Source organism: Enhydra lutris, unplaced genomic scaffold (genome assembly GCF_002288905.1).
Source record: "Enhydra lutris kenyoni isolate GAN:26980312 unplaced genomic scaffold, ASM228890v2 scaffoldscaffold9, whole genome shotgun sequence".
NCBI lineage: Eukaryota > Metazoa > Chordata > Mammalia > Carnivora > Mustelidae > Enhydra > Enhydra lutris.
The window spans coordinates 2462277-2482773 of NW_019154093.1; the positions used below are offsets into that span (position 1 = coordinate 2462277).

Here is a 20497-nt window from a genome sequence, read left to right on the forward strand (position 1 = left end):
CTATCCTTTTAACCTATTTGTGTCAATATTTAAAGTGAATTTCTTTTTTAAAATTTAATTTTATTTTTTCAGTATTCCACGATTCATTGTTTATGCACCACACCCAGTTCTTCATGCAATACGTGCCCTCCTTAATACCCATCACCAGGCTCACCTAACCCCCACCCCCCGCCCTACAAAACCCTCAGTTTGTTTCACAGAGTCCACAGTCTCTCATGGTTCATCTCCCCCTCTGATTTCCCCCAATTCACTTTTTCTTTCCTTCTCCTAATGTCCTCTGTGTTATTCCTCATGCTCCACAAGTAAGTGAAACCATAGAATAATGGACTCTCTCTGCTTGACTTATTTCACTCAGCATAATCTCCTCCAGTCCCGCCCATGTTGATACAAAAGTTGGGTATTTATCCTTTCTGATGGAGGCGTAATATTCCATTGTACATACGGACCATATCTTCTTTAACCGTTCTTCTGTTGAAGGGCATCTTGGCTTTTCCCACAGTTTAGCGACTATGGTCATTGCTGCTATGAACATTGGGGTACGTATGGCCCTTCTTTTCACTATGTCTGCATTTTTGGGATAAATACCCAGTAGTGCCATTGAAGGGTCACAGGGTAGCTCTATTTTTAATTTCTTAAGGAATCTCCACACTGTTTTCCAAAATGGCTACACCAACTTGCATTCCCAGCAACAGTGTAAGAGGGTTCCGTTTTTTCCATATCCTCTCACAGTTGCTGTTTACTGTCTTGTTGATTTTGGCCATTCTAACTGGTGTAAGGTGGTATCTCAATGTGGTTTTGATTTGAATCTCCCTGATGGCTAATGATGATGAACATTTTTTCATGTGTCTGTTAGCCATTTGTATGTCATCTTTGGAGAAGTGTCTGCTCATGTCTTCTGCCCATTTTTTGACATGATTATCTCTTTTTTGAGTGTTGAGTTTGAGGAGTTCTTTATAGATCTTGGATATCAGCACTTTGTCTGTAGTGTCATTTGTGAATATCTTCTCCCATTCTGTGGGTTGCCTCTTTGTTTTGTTGACTGTTTCCTTTGCTATGCAGAAGCTTTGATCTTGATGAAGTCCCAAAAATTCACTTTTGCTTTTATTTCCTTTGCCTTAAAGTGAATTTCTTGTGAGCAAGAATCTTGCATTTTTATCTGATCTAATCTGTTTTTTTTTTTTTAGATTTTTATCTATTCTGACTACCTGTACATTAAATGTGGGCATTTAGACCATTTACATTTAACATGATTTTTTTTTTGAAGTTTTATACCTTTATTTGACAATCAGCAATCAGTTCTCATCCACATTAACTCTTCAGATTTTTGAAAGTGGTGACTGGCACATAGGTAACCAATGTGTAGAGCTTGTTGGTGAATCTTTAACCTCATTACATTTTCTGGACAACCATATGGATACAATATGCAACATTCCTCATTTCTTTGACACAGACAGCTTTGGTGAGCCTGGTGTCAATGCAAATATCTGGAGTTCCCATCTCTTTCATGGCAAATTTCTGGATCTCTTTCAGTGCCCGGGGGGCACACTTCTTGAAACCCACTCCATGGATGCACTTGTAAATGTCAGTGTGTTCCCTGATCCCTACCTCATGGACAGCAGAACGGCCCTTCTCACCACCCTTCTTTGCAAGAGCCATTCGGTCAGGCCCTGGATGGAAAGCAGATTTAATTATTAATTAATATTTGATTATTAATTTGGTTAGCTTTTTACCCATAAGCTTGCATAATTATTAATTTGGTTAGCTTTTTACCCATAAGCTTGCTCTTTGTTTTCTGTTTTTTTACCTCTGTTCTCCATTCAAGTTTTCTTCTTTTTCTGCCTTCTTCATGAACAACTGATTATTTTCCTGATTCCATTTAATCTTTTTTTGTTGCCCTAAGACCTTTAGCTTTTTGTCTTGGTATTTTAGTGTTCACTTTAGGGTTTAATCTATATATCCTTACTTAACACCGTATTTCTCCAAGTGGTATTATATCACTGCACATTCAATGTAAGAATTCTGTAAGAGTAGTGCTCGCTTTGGCAACACATACACTAAAATTGGAAGCATATAGACAAGATTAGCATGGCCCCTGTGTAAGGATGACATGCAAATTTGTGAAGTGTTCTACATTTTTTAAAAATTTTGTTTAGCCATGTACAGAAAATATGCTTATGACACAATTTGCCTTGAATTTGTTCCAAGTTGTATATTTGTTTTCCAATAAAAAAGTTTACAATTTACACCCCCCCAAACACACACACACAAAAAAGAATTTTGTAATAGTATACTTCTATTTCTCCCCTCTAGGTCTTTATGCTATGGTGGTCGTATGTTCCACTTCTCCATATGTTATAAACCCAACACTAACTTGTTGTCATTGGTCTTCAAATATTCAATATACAAAGATGCAAATAGTAACAGAAACTATTTTATGTTAACCTGAGTAATTTCTCTTTCCAGTGCTCTTCATTTCTTTGTGAGATCCATCCCATATCATTTCTCTTCCACCCAAATGATATCTAACATCCCTCGTGGCACCAGTCTGCTGGTGACTCACTCCTTCAGGACAGAAAAAAATTTTTGAAAAAAAAATTCTAAATTTGTTAGAAAGTATAAACCCACAGGTCCAAGAAGCTCAACAAATCACAAGCACAAAAGATATAGAAAAAACTACACTAGGTCACATCATGATCAAAGTTCTAGAAGGCAATGGTGAAGAGAAAGCTTTGAAACTATCTGGAGGGAAAAGAAAGACACATTATGCAGAGGAACAAAAATAAGGATGACAGTGTATTTTCCCTCAGAAACAATTCAAGTGAGGAAACAGTAGAGAAATGTTTTAAAACACTGGGGGAAAACCCTCTTAGACTAAAATTTTAAGCTCAAAAGAATATCTCTCAAGAACAAAAGCCTTTTTTAACATGTAAAATATGAAATATTCATGGGATTTGCCTTTTCAACCCTATCTTTCAGGAATCATTGCGTCTTCTTTGCTTGATGGCTGTCTGAAAAGTCATTGTTTCATATATTTTTGTACAGTTTTTTAATTGTTCTGCATAGAAGGGTAAATCTGGTCCCTATGACTCCATCTTGGCCAGAAGTGGAAGTCATAGCTGTAATTTACTAGGTATCTGTGTGATTTTTCTCCTGCCATAGCCCACGTTCCAGGATGGAAGGGACCATACATACCTGTTTTTACTCTGGGCTGTATCTTCAGCACTTGGCAGAGTGTCTGCACACAGTAGGTTCCAACAATTAAATTCTCTAAACTTCTATGTGGTTGCACTTGGTTTAGTGAATCCCAGGGCTGTTCCATAATTCTCCATGATCTGGAAGGTACTTTAGAAGATCCAAATTAAAATAGGAAAAGAGCCATACACCAAGATCAGGGTTGAGAAAGGTCAAAGGAGGAGAAATAAGGCCCCAGGAAGGCGGAAAGCCAGAAAAGACAGAAGGAACCCAAGTCTTTCCCCTCCCCACAGCCAGCCTCACCCCAATTCCCCAAAACATTCCCCTTGCATCTATCCCTGGTATGGCCAGCCATTTCCCACCCATCCTGTCCATACCCACATATTCTCCACTAGTTGTAGAACCTCAAGTTCAACAGCATAAAATAAAAACTACATTTTCCAGCTTCCCCTGAAGCATGGTGCAGCCATGGGACTGACTTCTGCCAATGATATGTGAGTATTCTTATGTGCCAGTCCCAGGCTGTGTCCTTAAAGGGAAAGGGCATACTTTGCATGACCTCTTACTCTCCCTTCCTATGGGAGGGGATGTGAATGGGAGTTGAGCCATATTTCATAAAATTAATAAGGCCAACAAATGAGGAATGACAAGACAAAGGTGGAAGCAGGCTGGATCCCCAAGACTGTGGAGCCACCTCACGAGGTCCCAGTAGCCAACTCTAGAACTGGTGTGTGAGGGAATAATGGGATTCTGTCTTGCATAAGCCACTATTATGTGGAGTCCTAGTGTGTGACTTTCAATAGTGCTCAGAACCAGGCACTTGGCTGTTTTTGGGGAAAGGCGAATTACTCAGAAAAGCCTATGTCCAGGAGAAAAGCCATCTGATTTTGACTTGTAACTTTGCACCCTCTAGGGCCAGGGGATCTGGGGCAATTTGATTAGGAAGGAACATTGTGGCATCTGTTGCTGTTTGAAGCCTGGTGGGTTCCTGTCAAGGCTCTGACTGCAACAGAACACATAGTAAGGAGGAGGTTAAAGTTGGACACAGGGAGAGGGCCCTCCTGGGCAACCTCCCCTTGCCCTCCCTGTCCCCTTTCTAGGCAGGAATCATTCTTAGCAGCAGCTTACTTCCCCTGCCTTGAGTTGGACACACCATCCACAGAGCAGGGAAGGGGAAGGGAGGAGAATTTATGGCACCAATGATGGGGATGACCATTATGAATGACTGGCTACCCTGCCATCATCACCCATCACACTCACAGGGAGAACCCTCCAGCGAGCAGTTCAGGGACCGAGTCTTCCTTCCTGCAGGGCATGCTCAGCCCTCACCAAATATACCTAATATTTAGATAAGGGAGTAATGGGGGGATTTAACAAACACCTTCCTGAAATCTAATAGCAATAAATGAGAACAATGGAGTAGCCTCTTCCAGATAACCAGAGCCAGAGAACTAATTAATGCCACTCCCGTCCTGAGCCAGGGTGCTGGTGGCAGAGGCACCTGTCCAGGTAATTCATCAGCTTCAGATTTATGGACTCCTCAAGAGCCGCCCGCACATCTCCTCCCCTCAGGTTTACTTGAGACACTTTTATCTAGATTTTTTTCAAGATCATTGATCTGCTCTGCCACTTCTTAAGGGAGGTGGTGGGGGCGGGGGATGTGGGGAGATGGTGGGGCTAGGAGATGAGCACCGCAGTGGGTGACACAATCAAATATTGATTTGCCAGCAATGATCCAGAAAAAAATCAATCTGTTCAAGTAAGCCAGTTGTTTCCAACTGCCCCAAACCAGAGAATCTTGGTTTCCCATGTAAATCCTTGGATCCTTGATATTGCATTCAAGGCAAGGGGAGAGCCCACTGTGCTTGCATTGACAGGGATTAAGGCTGCAAATAGAAGAGGTGGCAGAGCCCAATTACTTCATTGGTAGAATGGGAATAAAGGGAGGGCTGCATGGTGTTTCCTAGATGCATGAACAAAGGAAGGTATTGAATCATAGAGAAAGGAACGGGGTGTTCCAAACCACCCTCCCGCCCTCCTATACTATCAACATCAAACCTTACCGGCACAACAGAGCCTCAACAGTGAAGATTACAGAAATGAAGTGGTGTTAAGAGGTCATCCTGCTTTCAGTCTGGGAAGAGCATGTAGTTCTGATTTTACTGGTGAGTCAGCCAGGATGTGGAGGTCCTACAGCAAAAATCCCATGCAGACCCTCAATGTGCAATAGCAAGGGCCCTGAGCACACAGCTATGATCCCCCTGTGCCAGGCACCATGCTGTGGGCGTGGCATCACGTCATCCTCCCAACAGCCCAATGAGGCAGGCACTAGGATCTTCATCATCTTAGGTGTGTACACGTGCCTCGGTTTCTCCCTTCAAAAGAAATATATCCTTATTTAAAAAGGTTTTATCAATAGGGAAACTCATTTCAGGCAGGAACACTAAAATAAAAGTTCAATATAACTACAATCCTGTCCTAAGATTTCAAACTGCCCAATGGCAGAGACCCAGACAAGTTCTACATCAGGGGGGTGAGGGATCTACAGTCGAAGCCAGCTGCACAGGGCTGATTGGGGTTTCAAGAACTGAGAATGTCACCCCACTCCTTCTCACCCTCTCCAGGTGTAACTGAGATGTGTTTTTGCAAGCTACTGCTAACTTCTTTTTTTTTTAAATTAACATATAATGTATTATTTGTTTCAAGGGTACAGGCCTGTGATTCATCAGTCTTACACAATAAGCTACTGCTAACTTCTTTTTATCACTGTTTCCAAAATTTCACCCAGCACACCACAGGGATCCTTTCTTGGGTCTTCCACAGTCATGGTGTTGGTAACAGAGAAGCCGAGTGGCTGCTCCTCCCTTGCCATAACCCCCACCTGCTCTGACTACAGCAGGGCTTCTGGCTTCCCCAACACCCCCGGGAGACCAGACACCCTCTTTTGTCTGAGCTTCTGGCTGGACTGATGGACAGTTCAGGGGGTCTTGCTGGTCACCCCTGGCAACTGCCTCTGAGTTCTTCCAGAGCCTCCTCTGTGAGAGCAGCCATTGCCAGTTTCCTCCCAGACACAGCCCTTCACCTCCCTCGCCCCGCGGTGCCAGGCACAGGGCTCCACCCATGTTGGCGACCGGGGGACATGCTCATTCAACTGGATAGAGCTTGAAAAATGATCTGACCACATGCTGAAGAGCTGCCTCAGACCAGGAAGGGAAAGTGTTTATAAATCAAAATCCTTTTGTGTGGGCCCCTGGAGAGCAGAGCACTTCAAAGGAGCCTCTGGCCAATCCTTTTGTACACTGAGGAATCCCTTTCTCTTGTGAATAGCTCTCACTCCCGAGGTGAGACACACACGAGCACGCACATGCACACACACAAACACACACACAGGTGCACGTGCACACACATTAATACACCCACACAAAGACGCACACACATATAAATAATACACATCTATAGTGCCAAAATCATATACACTTTCTGGGAAAAAAAACAAACAAACAATTCAAACAGCACCGAAATGTAAAGTATTAAGCTTTTCCCCCTGATTAGCTCTCCACGTCCTCTCATCTAAGACACTCGTTATTAACATTTGGGGGTATGTTTAGATGATAGATGTCTCCCTGCTCAGCCTCAGATACTACTTCAATTGATTTTTTTAAATCGCAGGGAGTAGGAAGTTTCAGGACACACAGAGACAGGTTCCTCTGTCCCCATTCTGTGGGAAGCTCAGGGCCACACACTGCTCCTATCCTCCCGAAAGGCAGGGATGGCATGTTTCTGACTGGCCCGGCAGCCCACATTGACTCAGGGCATCTCGTGGTTGCTGGAGGCTGGGTTCCCCTTCAGCAGGACCTCTGCTTGCAAAATGGCGGCCCTTCAGAGTGGGAGGTGGACTCTGATCCTTCTCCTGACATCTTCAGGCCAGAACTTGTGGCCATTGGTGACATCCAGTCACCACTTTCTTGCCTCACTTAAGGCACCATTAGAAGGTTCCATGTTTCCACGAAAATATTCAGAAGGCACAAACATAGTATCTAAAGAGAGAAAATTCTAGAAAGGACCATGCTGCCCTCTGTCTTCTCTTCGCTCTGAGCAGAGATATAGACTTCCTTCTGAGGAGGACTCTCGGGAACCTGCAGAACTTTATACAAGAGCCGGGCATGTTGTCCGTGGCTTGGTCATCCTGCATGGAGACGTGAGCCCTGAGGGTGTCTGGGGAGGAGGAACTCGGGCAGAGGAGCAGCAGGCACAAGGACACAGGAGCAGGTACAGACTTGGCAGGTTCAAGAAAAGCAGGAAGGCCTACATGGTAGGAGCAGAGGGAGCAGGGAGAAGAGTGGTCATGAGGTCAGTGAGGAGGTGGGGGTGGGGATCTCCGTAGATGTAGGGCTGGGCAGTTCACTGTAAGAACTCCACATTTTTCTCTAGTGAGAGCATTGAAAGTTTCCGAGCAGAGGAAGGACATGATCTGACAAGCCTAATGGAATCACATGAGATCGCCGGAAGGAACAGAGTCTTGCAGGAAGTGGGAGGAAGTAGAGAGAGCAGCTAGGGGCTACTGTGATCCTCCATGATGTGATGGGGATGGGGGACCCAGGAGCTGGCCGGGGAGGTGATAAGAAGCGGTCAAGTTCCAGAATTCTTTCAAAGGAGGGCCAGCAGGTTTGTGGACAGATGTGACACAGGTGCGAGAGGACTTGAGGGGTCCAGACTGACCAAAGGTTTCTGTCCTAAGCACTGGGAGGATGGATGGCATTGCCTGCACTGAGACAAGGGAGGAACAGGCCGAGGAAATGAGACATCAGTTGGGGACATGTGAATTATGAGATGCTGCTGGACACGCAGGGGAGACGCCGAATGGTGGTGGACGCACCAGCCTGGAGTTCAGGGACAGGCCAAGCTCAGAGTTCAATTTGCAAACCATCAGCCTACCAAGGGCATGTGGAGGTAGAGGGAGTCTGGTGAGGTCCCCAAGAAGGGGAGAGGGGATTAGGAGAAGAGAGCAAAGGACAGAGCCAGGAACAGGACAAAGTCTACATACAGGTCAAGGGACCAAGAAGGAACCAACAAAGGAGACTGAAGAGGAGCACCTGGGGAGGGAGAAGGAAAGCCAGGAAAGATTTCAAGAGAAGTCAGCAGCTATGCCAAGTGCCCATAGGCCAAGTGTCACTGAGAGTGGCTCCTTAGCCCAGTACGGAGATCGCTGGTGAGCTGGACAAGAGCAGCTGAGGTGGAAGCGAGGGAGTAAAGTCTGGGTTGAGAGCGAAAAATTAGAGATGGCAAAGATGGTGGCTCTTGAGGCATTTTACTATAAAAGGAAGCTTAAGTCGCAGAAGAGGGTTAGTTTTGTTTCTGACTTCACTGTTTCGAGATTGGAGACATAACACAGTATTGTACATCGACATGAATGCTCTCGTGGAGAGGCAAAATTCAGGCTGCAGGGGAGAAGAAGGGATGGCGGTTGACACCCTTGAGTAACTGAGAGGAAAGGTAACTTTGTGCCCAGTGGACTTAGATAGTTCATGCTGTCAGAGGATCTCGGATCCATGAAGGATATCCCCATGGGTCCCCCAGTACCAGTGCTCAGCCTTCAAGAAGGTTAGCTGTGCACATTTGATTTTTATGTAAAGTAGCAGCAGGTGATTCATATTTTTCATTAAGTGTTTTTTTATTCAAAAATATATGACAGATAGCTTCCTGAGCCAGTGCACAGGGACCACACTCATTTTGGATCGATGAATCAATCCAGAGATGGATTGAATATTAGATTATCTCAAATTTTTGCTCTTAGATTTTTACAAATAATGTGGACATCCTTACAGACATGAATACACACCCTTGAGTATTTCAGAATGAATGACTCCCAGAAGTGAACTTGCTGGGACAAAGGGTATGTACATTTTGAATGTTGGCAGATGCTGCTCTAGTGTCATCCACTAAGGAGACCCTGGGGAACATCCCACTAATAGGACTCAAGAGAGGGAGTATCAAATGGGGGAGTGGTTTGGGGGTTTGGATTTCCGGTAGCAGACTCATTGCAGGTGGTTCAGCCTGAAAGTGTGTTGGGACTAAACGTGGTGAGATGCTCCTCTCTGGGCTGCGGGAACATGCCCGCCTGTCTGGTCCAGGGGCTGGAAAGGAGGAGAGCTGGACAGGGGCAGAGAGAGCTGGCAAGTGGGGGACAGCAGCACAGAGCTGGGGAGCTGTGGGGTGCCCTGAGGCAGGGAGTCGGGGCTCAGGCTGGCCCCACAAACCATTCACATGGGGCCCCTGTGAAGGGGCAACATGCCCTGCCCAACCACAGTATCTGAGCCCTGTGGGTGCAAGGAGGGGACAGACAAGAAAATGAAGTTGTCAGTGTCCAGCCAGAGACAGCGGGATGCCCACTGACAGTCACCCTCCTCTTCTTCCTCACTGACACCACCCCTGTTTTGTTTTCAGGCACCAATTTCCCAGCTTAAAAGCCTTATGCTCACCACCAACAGTCAGTCCTGTGACACAGCTTGGGGCCCTGAAATGGGGCATCAGCAGGGCTCGCCATGGACCCTGCAACTGCCTGTCCTGAGAGGGGCCCTGTGGCCCAGCGGGGGCGGCTGCACTGGGACGTCAGGGGTGATCGCACATACTAAGGACACTCAGGGGGAACAGAGGAGGACACCCGGCCCCAGGGCACCTCCAGCTGCCGGGCCTTCACCGGCCCACCCGCCCCATTAGGAAGCAAACTAGATTTGCTTACATCTATTGGCCAGGCTCCCCTTACTTGGCAGAATGCCGTCCTCTCTGAAAGAGCGGCAGTGTAGGGGGAACAGGGCAGCAGGCCAACCTCCAGGAAACCAGGCCCCCGCCCTCTTCACTGATGGCCAGTTTCGAGGATGCAGGGGCCGGGCCTCCCTGAGCCTTCTTCCCCCATTGGTAACGAGGGTGGCACTCCCAGAACGCCAGCTTCCCAGGAACAAGAGATGAAAACATACCACAAACTCTGCAGCTTCTGTCCTGGGAAATGGAGGAGACAGGGGCTATCTCTGACAGGGCAGCAGATGACCTTGGACAACACCCCCCCAACCACCACCGGCCCTGCACTGCGGTCTGACCCTCTGCTGTCTCAGTAGGACATTGGATGGGTGCCCCTTGTGGTGAAAGGCAACACTGTTCAGGGGGGAGGGGTCGTCAGTGTGTAAGTCTTGACTTCAGGATGGTCGATGGTCCCACTCAGGGCCATGAATACCAAGGCTTGTGGTGCAGGCAGTGAGGCCAGGGGTGTGGGGGGAGAGTGTTCCCTTGGAATTCTCCTCCTCTCCTGGGCCTCTGTGTTTTCCCCTGTAACATATGGGGTTTGGGCTGGACGACCACGAATGGCCTCATCATCTCTCACACTCTTGGAGTTACCATTGTTGCTTTCAAACCAGTAGTGAGGCAGGTCCAGGGGATGAGGTAGGGTTCAGCTATCAGTCAGGAGTGTAAGGAACCCCAGGATCCCCTGGGAGAGGTCTCCAGCAGGGCCCAGCTGGATACATCTGCTGAGACATCATCTGTCTACTCATGAGGAAGGATGGAAGGGTCCAGGGAAGTAATGAGGGAGCCCCTTTCCTGCTTGCCCAGGGCAAGATGGACTATGGACCATGCTGGCTGGTCTGCCTGGTGTGAGTGAGAGTGAAGCTTCTCTTGCAGAGAATTCTCTGTAATTTTTAATTCAAAAGTGTCTCTGAGCAGGTGAAAGCCTGCTGGGACAAGTTCTCTCCAGGACTACCTCTCTCTCTCACTACTGGGCTGTGTGACCTTAAGTTAAAGTCTATTTTGATTTCAAGTCTGATATTATAGCCATCCTTGCTGTCTTCTCATTTGCTATTTGCACTGAATATCTTTGTCCATCTTTTCACTTTCAACCTATCTGAGTCCAAAGTGAGTCTCTTGGAGACGGCATATGGTTGGATCCCGTGGTTTTTTGTTTGTTTTATTTATTTATTTATTTATTTATTTATTTTTAAAGATTTTATTTACTTATTTGACAGAGAGAGATCACAAGTAGGTAGATAGGCAGGCAGAGAGAGAGAGGAGAAAGCAGACTCCCTGCCAAGCAGAGAGCCCAATGCGGGACTCGATCCCAGGACCCTGAGATCATGACCTGAGCCGAAGGCAGAGGCTTAACCCACTGAGCCACCCAGGCGCCCGGATCCCGTGTTTTTATCCATTCTGCCAGTCTCTGTCTTTTGAGTGGAGAGTTTAATCCATCTACATTTAATGTAATTAGTGATAAGAAGGGACTTAATTCTGTTATTTTGTTATTTGTATTTTATATGCCTGATAGTCTCATTGCTCCTCAGTTTCTGTGCTGCTGTCTTCTTCTGTGCATAGTTAATTTTTTGTAGTGAAACATTTGGTTTCTTCTCATTTCCTTTTGTGTGTATGCTGTAGCTATTTTGTTCATGGTTACCATGGGGACCACTGCTAACACCCTAAAGTTGTAACACTCTCTTTGGAATGCATACCAGTGTGGCTTCAATAATATACAAAACCCTGCACTGTAAAACTCCATCCACACTGCCTTTCAGTTACTGATGTCACAAAAGTACATCTTTGTTCTTTGTGTGTCCAAAAACACAGACTAATTGAGTGCATTAATCTCTCGCATTGCTGACAGAACAAAAGAGTTAAACCAAAGTTGCAGTGCTCGCAAAATATGTATGTTGGTTCTCTTGCTGGTGTCCCTCTGGTCCACTGGGCCATTTCACCTCTTTAAAAGTCTCTTTCCTTCTGTTCCTCACACCCATTAATTCCTATCCTATCTTCAAATTCACTGATTCTTCTGACTGCTCAAATTTGCTTCAGTATCCCTCCAGGGATTTTTTCATTTCAACGATGTTATACTTTTCAGCTCTAGAATTTCTTTTTGATGTATTTTTATTTATGTTTGTGTTTTGTTTTTGTATTTATTGTATTGTATTTATTTTGTATCATATTTTGTATAAATATGTACTTATGTTTATGTTTTCTAATTATTTATTGATATTTCCATGTTATTCATATATCATCTTCTTGAGTTTCTACCCACCTGCCTGTATTTCTTCACCAGCTCTATGATAGTCATTTAAAGGTCATTGTCTAGTAAATCTGCCATCTGGTCTTTCTCAAGAACAGCTTTCATTTATTTTTTTTTCCCCATTTGAATGGACCATCTTTTTTAGCTCCTTGGTGTGCTTTGTGTTTCTGTTGTTGAAAACTAAATATTTGAATCTTACACTATGGTAACTTCAGCAACTAGAGTCTTCCTCCCCCTTTTCCAGGGTTCGCTGGGGGGTTTTGTTTGTTTGTTGGATTTTTACAGACTGTCTCTGTGCCAGGGATAAACCTGAGGTATAAACTTAAGGTCTTCTCAGGCCTTGCCTGAGGCCATGCCTTCACCTGGACATGGACAGTAACTTTCTGAATTCCTCTGTATATGTGTTGCTTCAGAATGTCCTTGTCCTTAAATGTCTGGCTCCAAAAAGAAGAAAAAGAGAAAGATTAAGGGGGAAAATGCACGAGGCTTTTAGATGGCCTGGAGTCCCTTCAGCCAGAGGATGGGAGGCTGGCCACCCTGGTGATGGGAGTCACACTGGTAGCTGCTCACCTCCATGTCTGTACCCCCATAGTCACCAGCACATATATCAACCACCAGGGCACAGATCTGGATATTTGGAGGACAGTCCTAGCACCACTGTCACTCCCACAATCTGCATGCGAGCTGCTCCAAGAGCACCACCTGCATGGGGCCGTGCCTGGGGGCTGGGTAGTCACTACCAAGCCAAGAGCTGAAATTAAGCAAAATTAACTAAGGCTTATTGGCAAAGACTTCCTCTAGGGGAAGTTGGGAGCCTTCTAAAGGACAGCAGACTTCCAAAATCATTACATCAGATGGATTCTGCCAGCACTTTGTTTGTTTGTTTGTTCATTGGTCTAGTGGGAGAGAACCATCTCAGGGGCTTCCAACACCACCATCTTCCCTAGGCTCTGTGACCTTGAGACAGTTACTCAAGCCCTCTGGGTCTCTGTTGCCTTGCTTTTGAAAATAAAGAGGGGTTCGGCCAAGGGTTTTGAAGACCCCTTCAACTCTAAAAGCCTGGGATTCTATACCTAGGATAAAAGTAGCTCCAATACTCCGGGACTACTGGAAAAACAAGATGAGATCAGCCATACTGCATAACTATTTGCACTTTTCCCTTTTATTTTTGTTTCTGTTAATATGCTTTTATTCCCCTTCACCCCTAACTTATTAGAAGACATCTCTGGGTTTTGGTGGCCTCATTAGCTTTCATTCTCTTCTGGATAAAGATGGACCCTTCCCATTCTCAGCCCTGTGCTTGGGTATGATGAACCTCACTCAGGAGATGGATGCTATCGGCCTAAGGCTGGTCAGCACATTCCAGCCCCTGGTGATTTCTGATGGTGCAGGAGTGGAAGCTCCTGTCTCTTAGTCCAATGGCCCAGGACATTTGATTAACCTTGAGGGAGAGAACTTTTTTCTTCTCTACTCGACTCCAGTCTGGATGGAAAACTTCTGGTCACTAGGGTGGAGGGTTGAAGGTGGTCTTGCATAGAGGAGAGATGCTAAAAGATGAAGAAAGAAGAAACAGGTCCTGGTGGGATCATTTGAGTCCCTGAATCAAGCTGCTCCTGAAGACTGACCTGTCTCTGAGCTTTCCCATTTGTATAACCCAGCCAGTCCCTTCTGAGCCCCAGCCAGGTGGCCCTGAGGTTCCCGTCACAGGAAATGAAAGAGCCTAATGGCTGCCTCCCCACCAGCACCTAAGTCTCCAAGCTGAGACCAGCACAAAACTTCTCCGCCTCAGCTTCTCCCTCCCGCCCCCGGGGTGTGAGTCAGACTCATCTCCTGCTGCCCCATCTCTCTGTTCTCCTCCCTTCCACAGAAAGGAAGCTGCAGAAACCACCCCATAATGGCATTTCCAAGGGCGAGAGCGCAGGATCCTCAGACTCTAATGAACCGAGCAGCCCTGTTCCCACCTGGCCTGGCCTCAGGCGGTGACCAGAAGGGCTGCTGTGTCAGCACGGTGGCACGGTGGCTTCCAGGGGCTAACTTGCCTTCCTCTGGCTGAGGTAGGTTTGAGTGGGAAGGCACCAGTCAGATTTAAAGCTGGGGGGCAGACAGGCAACCACACAGAACCCCGAAAGTCAAGGCTTAATGTGGGAGCCGTCTTACAAACGACCTTGCTCTGCAGATGTGCAGACTAAGTCCAGAGAGGCTGAGGGACTTACCCAAGTCACACAGTGGTCTGGAGGCTGAGCTGGGTCAGAGCCCAGATATCCCCATTCTGAGTCCAGCTGCTCCTTCTACCCCATCAAGGTATCCCCCAGGATTAGACGTGTTTCCTCCCCGGTCCCCCCAGGACTTTCTCCTTCCCTTTGGGATTCTTGAGAGAGACAAGTCTAAGCAGCCCTCCCGGAGAATCCTGGCCGTCTCCCCAAGTCTGCATTACACCGGGCGCCCCCATTCTGCTCCAGTATCTCTCAGCTCTTCCGTCCACGGGCCCTGCCACCATGGATGCAGAGGGGAAACGGAGGCACACTGTGGTGTCCGCTGCCCTGATCTCCATGCCAGGGCAGAGGTGTGAGCTCGGGCACTGCTCCTTTTCTTAGATCTCATGGGTGCCTCTCCTCACCCTGAGTCAGGATCTCTCCATTCCCAGCCCCCACGGTGGGACACCCCTGCTCTGTCTGTCTTGATTCTGGAAGGCCTGGAGGACCCTTCTGGCCCACTGTCACCAGCCCCGTCTCTCTAAATGCCAAGTCTATTTCCTGATCCCCTGGGGCTGGGCCTTCCTCCCGTTGTGGGAGGAAAGCCTTGTCCAAATGCTGCTGCTCCACGCTGGAGGCACCCCCATGAGGACCCACCCTCCTGCAGTGCCATGGTGCCCAGAGCCCCCTCAGACAGTGGGCGATGGGACTGTGAGGGCCGGAAGCTGGGCCCCACATCACCCCCCACCCAGCTCAGCATGTCATCTGTGCCCCCAGCTCAAGGTCCAACCACTTCCTCCCGAGCATCTCCTGTGAGCCGGCTCTGCGGAGAGCTTCCCCTCCCCTGGGACTCTGGCAGCCCCTGTGAGGGGGTGGGGGTGGGGGACTCTCCAGCTCTGCCTTCTAGGTGGGGAAACTGGGGATCTGAGAGGTTAAGTCACCACCTCAAGGCCACCCACCTGACCTTAGGGACTCCTGAAGGGGACCCACACCCATCCCCTCCCTCCCACTGCCCTGTCTGTAGGAATGTGCTTTTCAGTTACCTCCAGGCACCGCCCCACACAGCTGTCCCCTTCCTGATCCCTTCCTGCCTGTTGTTCACCTGGAATCACCCTGTTTATCCAGCCAGTGAATGTCAGACATCATCTCTGGCACCGGAGGTCGGGAATGTGTAGACACATGTGAAAGGCCAGCCCCGGTTCCGAGAGGCCTGTGTGACCACTGGTCACTGCACCATGCCTGCAGGAGGCCACTTGGCTCCAGACTTTGTGTCCATCACGGGATTCAGCGTGATCCAAACTGGTTTGTGGAGGTCGGGGTGCTTCAGGCAAAGATTTCAGTGTTGGGTACTGGGCTCGAGCAAAAATGTACATATTCAGAGAGCTGTTTGCATAAAAAGCACTGTGGTAAGGAAGAATTGCTTGTGGCACTGGAGCCTGCCCACTGTCCGGGCCTGCCTCCGGGGGAAAGCCACAGCCACCCTCCCCAGCCAGGCTGGGTGCGCACCCTCTCCTAGGTCCTGCCTTCACCTCCCTGCAGAAATGGGTGAGTGAGAGTAGGAAACAGAAGGGCTTCCAAGAAAAACTTGTGGGGCCGGGGTATGGAAAGACTGTGGAGTTTAGAGTCCAGCAGAACAAAATATGAATCTGGATTCTGTGACCTACCAATTCTGTGACCTTGGGCAAGTCACTTTGCTTCTTTGGGCATGAGTTCCTTCCTTTGGAAAACAGGGACAGTGGTTCACATTTGCTTAGAAATGCCCATTACATTTTCCTGGGAAGCTGTCCTTGCTCAGCCCCAAAGCCTGTCAGCTGTCCTCCCATCCCCCACAACTAATTAACAGAATGGGAGTGGACACCTCACCCAGGCTGGGCAAACCAGATTCTCTCCTTGAGAACTTCAGTGTAGAATGAGGACGCAAAATCAATGAGCTGTAAATCCATCCTGGCTGATCGCCCTGCGATGATGGGTCACAAGTGAGCAGAGAACCTGGCTAGCAGAGAGAAGGAAGAAAGTGAGCAAAGACATATTGGGCCTCCTTATCCTCAACCTTTCTCCTTGAGGTCCTTGTGTGGATCTGGGCAACTATTCTAGTTCACGTGGCAGAAAAGTCAGTCCAGACAATGCTAAGCAAAAAAAGGAATTCACTGTTCATAAGAAAACTTTTGGGATCAAGATTGGTCTCAATCATGGCTTAAAGGGGTCCCCAGTCATGCCCCCCTGGCCGGGATTTTCCCCGTTTCTCTTCTGCTCAGGCTCAGGCTCCACATGACATGTTGGCAACAACGCTAGACAACAAATGAATTCCAGGTTCAAGGGTAGTAGCAGAGGATGGCCAGAGTTCTTTCTCGGAAGCTTCAGGGAAGGTCTCATTGCATCTCAGGGACTCTGGGTGGTCCCATCCCTGCATCAGTTACTGGGGCCAGAGGAATGGATTGCTTGAAGCCTAGGTCACGGGGCAGAACCCTGAGCTGAAAAAAGCCAACTGAGGACAACACTTGCGACAAACATGTTCCATGTAAGCTGAATTCTCTTCCTCCTCATCCCTAAGCTGGTAGGCTCTTCAGACAGTTCACTTAGGCTGGGATTTCACAGCCTGGCCTTCAGAGACCTGCAGGCTGGTGGCCTCCTCCCTACCATTTGCACGGAGCTTGCACATGACAGGCCTGGGTCTAAAACACCTGCCCCATTTTCTTCCGTAAGCCTGAAATCAAGGGTGGACTCAGGGCTCACCTTCTCCCTGAAGCCTTCCTTCCTAGAACCTCCTGGCCAGTATGGATGAAAGGGTTTTATGCTTTCATTATAGGAAGATTGTATAGAAAACTCCTTGCCTAAAATCCTGGTAACCAGGAGGCGGTGCCTGTCAATGGGCTTATTAAGGCTGGTGCTCAAAGAGGATGAAGAGGATGGCAGGAATAGCTCTAGGACATGGGGACATGGGGATATGGGTTGTGGTGATTCATGGGCAAGGTGGCCTTTGCCAAGCAAGCACTCGCAGCCCCATCTGGGCACTGCTGGGTCCGCAACAGTGAGCAGGAAGGAATGATGCTGGGCTCTGTGGCATCCCTTGGAAGGCCCCCCTAGATATTGCCTGGAGCTGCAGGGCCCAAGCTGGGTCCTGTTTCCCTTGGATGGTCCATCTCCAGCCTCTCTGCCTTGCTCACAGAGTTAGTGTCCCCAGTGCTTAGGCCTGTTTCCTCCTGACTATACCAGGGAACACTCCTCCAGCCCAAGTAGCATGCTTCCCTCTGGATCTCTGGATAGAATTGTCCCCGGCCCTGGCTTTGTGACTTCACCCCTAAAGTCAACCTCAGAACTGGGCCCAGCCTGGGCTATCCCACCCCACCCTTAGGGAAGAGATCAGGAAACAAGGACAGGGAGGACCTTATTTCACCTAAACAGTCTTGTGAGAGCAGCTGGGGGTGGGCAGCGGGGGCACAGTTGCTTCCGTGACAGCAGAGCCCCGGATAGGATACTTTACTTTTCCTCTCATGCTGCCCTTACTTACTAGATGGGAGGCTCAAGTCAATTAACTCAGCTTCTCTCCTACAAATAATAAATATTTACTTCCTTTGGAACTCAGTTTTCCCCTTCATAAACTAGAAAATTTATTTATATGTTCATTTGCCTCTGAGCTTGGCGAGAGCAGGGACCGGTCTCCCTGACACTCAGCTCGTAGTTGGACCTCAGTACAAGACAAATAAGTAGGTGCATGGACACGATGTTGTCGTCAGCCACACCAGCCCTCCTGGGTCAGAAACGCACCTGCATGAGACGCCAGGGCAGGGGAGCCAAGTCTCAGAAGCTCTGGAGTCCCAGCTTCCCCTCCCAGTCCCTCCTCCCCTACACTCATTCTGTAATCCCACTCCCCAGCCTTCTCTGAAAACCTGCACAGTCATACCTACTTTCCCCGAAGTGAGATCAAGTGCAGGGGGGACCTTGGATTTGATGCCTCAACTCCTGTAAGAAGCTCTGTAAATGGGACTCTGTCTTCTCTTTCTGGTCCAGGCTCAGGTCCCTGTGCCAACCCTTCCCCAGAGCAGGAAGCGTATGAGCAGCCCCTGTCCAGCCACCAGCTGGCTCTGGAAGTCACTGTGCAGCCCATGGTTTAGGGAACCCCAGGCCCTGGTTACTAGTTAAAGCCATTCTAATCCAGTTCTTGCTCTACAACCGGGCGGTTCAGTCCGGCACTGCCATCTGTCCAGAAACCCTGCCTGCTCCCCCAGAGGCCCTGTCTGCCTGGCTCTGGCCATCCCTTCTCTGCGGGAAAATCTCCCCAAGTGTCTCCATGGCTCATTCCCCAGCTTGATGGGGGGTCCATGAAATAAGATGCAGAAGGGAGGTTGGCGTGGGAAGGTTGAGGGAAGAGTGGGACCCCCTCCCCACTTTTCCAAAGCAAAACTGTCACCTCCTGAGAGGGTAGAATGACTCAAACACCCTCTTTCCCCATGGGGCAGAGCTGGGGTGGTGACAGGAACAGGAACATGCTGCCTCACCCAGCAGAGAAGCTGACCCAGGATGGGGTGAGTTCCACAGCGCCCAGGGTCCCTCTCCCTGCCCTCCCGGGCTCCCTGAACACTGGGTCTTTATCTCCCTTGTAGTCCATGCTTTAAGTGTGTTGTTAGTCTTCTCTTGATAAGACTGTAATTCATTTAAGGTTTTTTGATGATTACTTTATTTCTCCCAAGTATATTCTAGATGAGAAGATCAATGCCAAAAAATTAGATCTATTAACAAGTGCTAAACAGCCAGTCGCAAGAGGGCAGCCTTCAGAGGATGCAGGCTCAGACCCAGCTGCTCTGCCAAGAGCCTTGGCCAGCACTCGCACCCAAGGTCAGGAACCTTCAGGACTGAAATTCAAATTCATTTTGGAGTCCGAAGACGAGACTGACTCATCCGGGGATTCTGATCTCTTCCCTGAAGGTGTATCTGCTCCACGGCCATGAATCTGTTGGTGAACAGCCTGCGTGCTCCCCAGCCCCCTCGAGGTGCCCACCAGCCCCTGCTCACACACCTGGGTGGTAGGAGGGAAAATAACCAAAATGCCATCTCAGCACTCTGCTCTACTGCAGACCAGGAGGCAGGCCAGGAGACTCTCATCCATTAGAGGACTTTCTGGGTGCACACAGGGCCCTGGGAGGGAGGAGAAGGACGGGAGGAGAGAGAGATTCCCACCACCAGGGGCTATGAGAAGGCAAGGGGGTCAGGTGGCCACCAAGAAGCTTCCACATGGGGACTTCCAGAGAGCCTCCCCCATCCCAGGGTTCTGTCTCTGGTGGCCTCAGTGAGGACGAAAGAGTTAACTGCTCAATGAAGCTCAACAAAAACCCCCAAGACTCCCCACCCCCCCACCCTGAGATTAATTCAGCTTGGTAAAGTGGTATTTGCCACTGGAAATTTAATCATCATTTCTGATGATAATGGAATTGAAAAATAAATGGAAAGTGTCAAATACTGCACTGGCAGGGAGAGGGGTGGTGACCAAGGTAGGCAGTGGGGGGCTGCTGCCTGGCTCTACAGTGAGTGGTTTCACAGGCCTGAGAAACCAGTCAAGTTTCTGGTTCTGTGATTATAGGATTAAGAACCAGGGATGATCAGGAATGGAGGGTGGCAGGGGTGAGGGGGTGCCGGAACAGCTCAGACCAGCTCGTGGAGAATGGATGGTTCCATTTTCAGGCATTTTCTCAGCCAGATGTTAAACACAGCCACAATTAAAAATTAAATGATGGAATCTTACGATTACATCAATCACGTTAAAAACAAAGGCAATGAACATTCAAACTCATCAAATTCTAATTACTTTATCATATTTTACTATTATGTATGTGTTGGAGATTATTTACTCATCTGGTTTTGGGCCGGTGGAGATCTAACCCCGTGCTGCGAGGCGTCTCATCCAAATTTGGGGGGTAGTTTGAAAATGACCATGGTGGGAACATTTACTCCACAGGGACTGGCAAATAGCACACATTGGGGTCAATTCCAAAGGCAGAAATCACAAAGATAATTTGAACAGGGAAAATATAATATAAAGAATGATTAACTAGTAAAAAATGATTGATGACTAAAAGGG

The 20497-nt window shown here is 48.1% G+C and overlaps 1 pseudogene; it reads right to left on the reverse strand.

Moving 5' to 3' along the window:
- Positions 1-1292: 1292 nt before the first annotated feature.
- LOC111143526 lies at positions 1293-1656 on the reverse strand (annotated as a pseudogene).
- Between the last annotated feature and the right edge of the window lie 18841 nt (positions 1657-20497).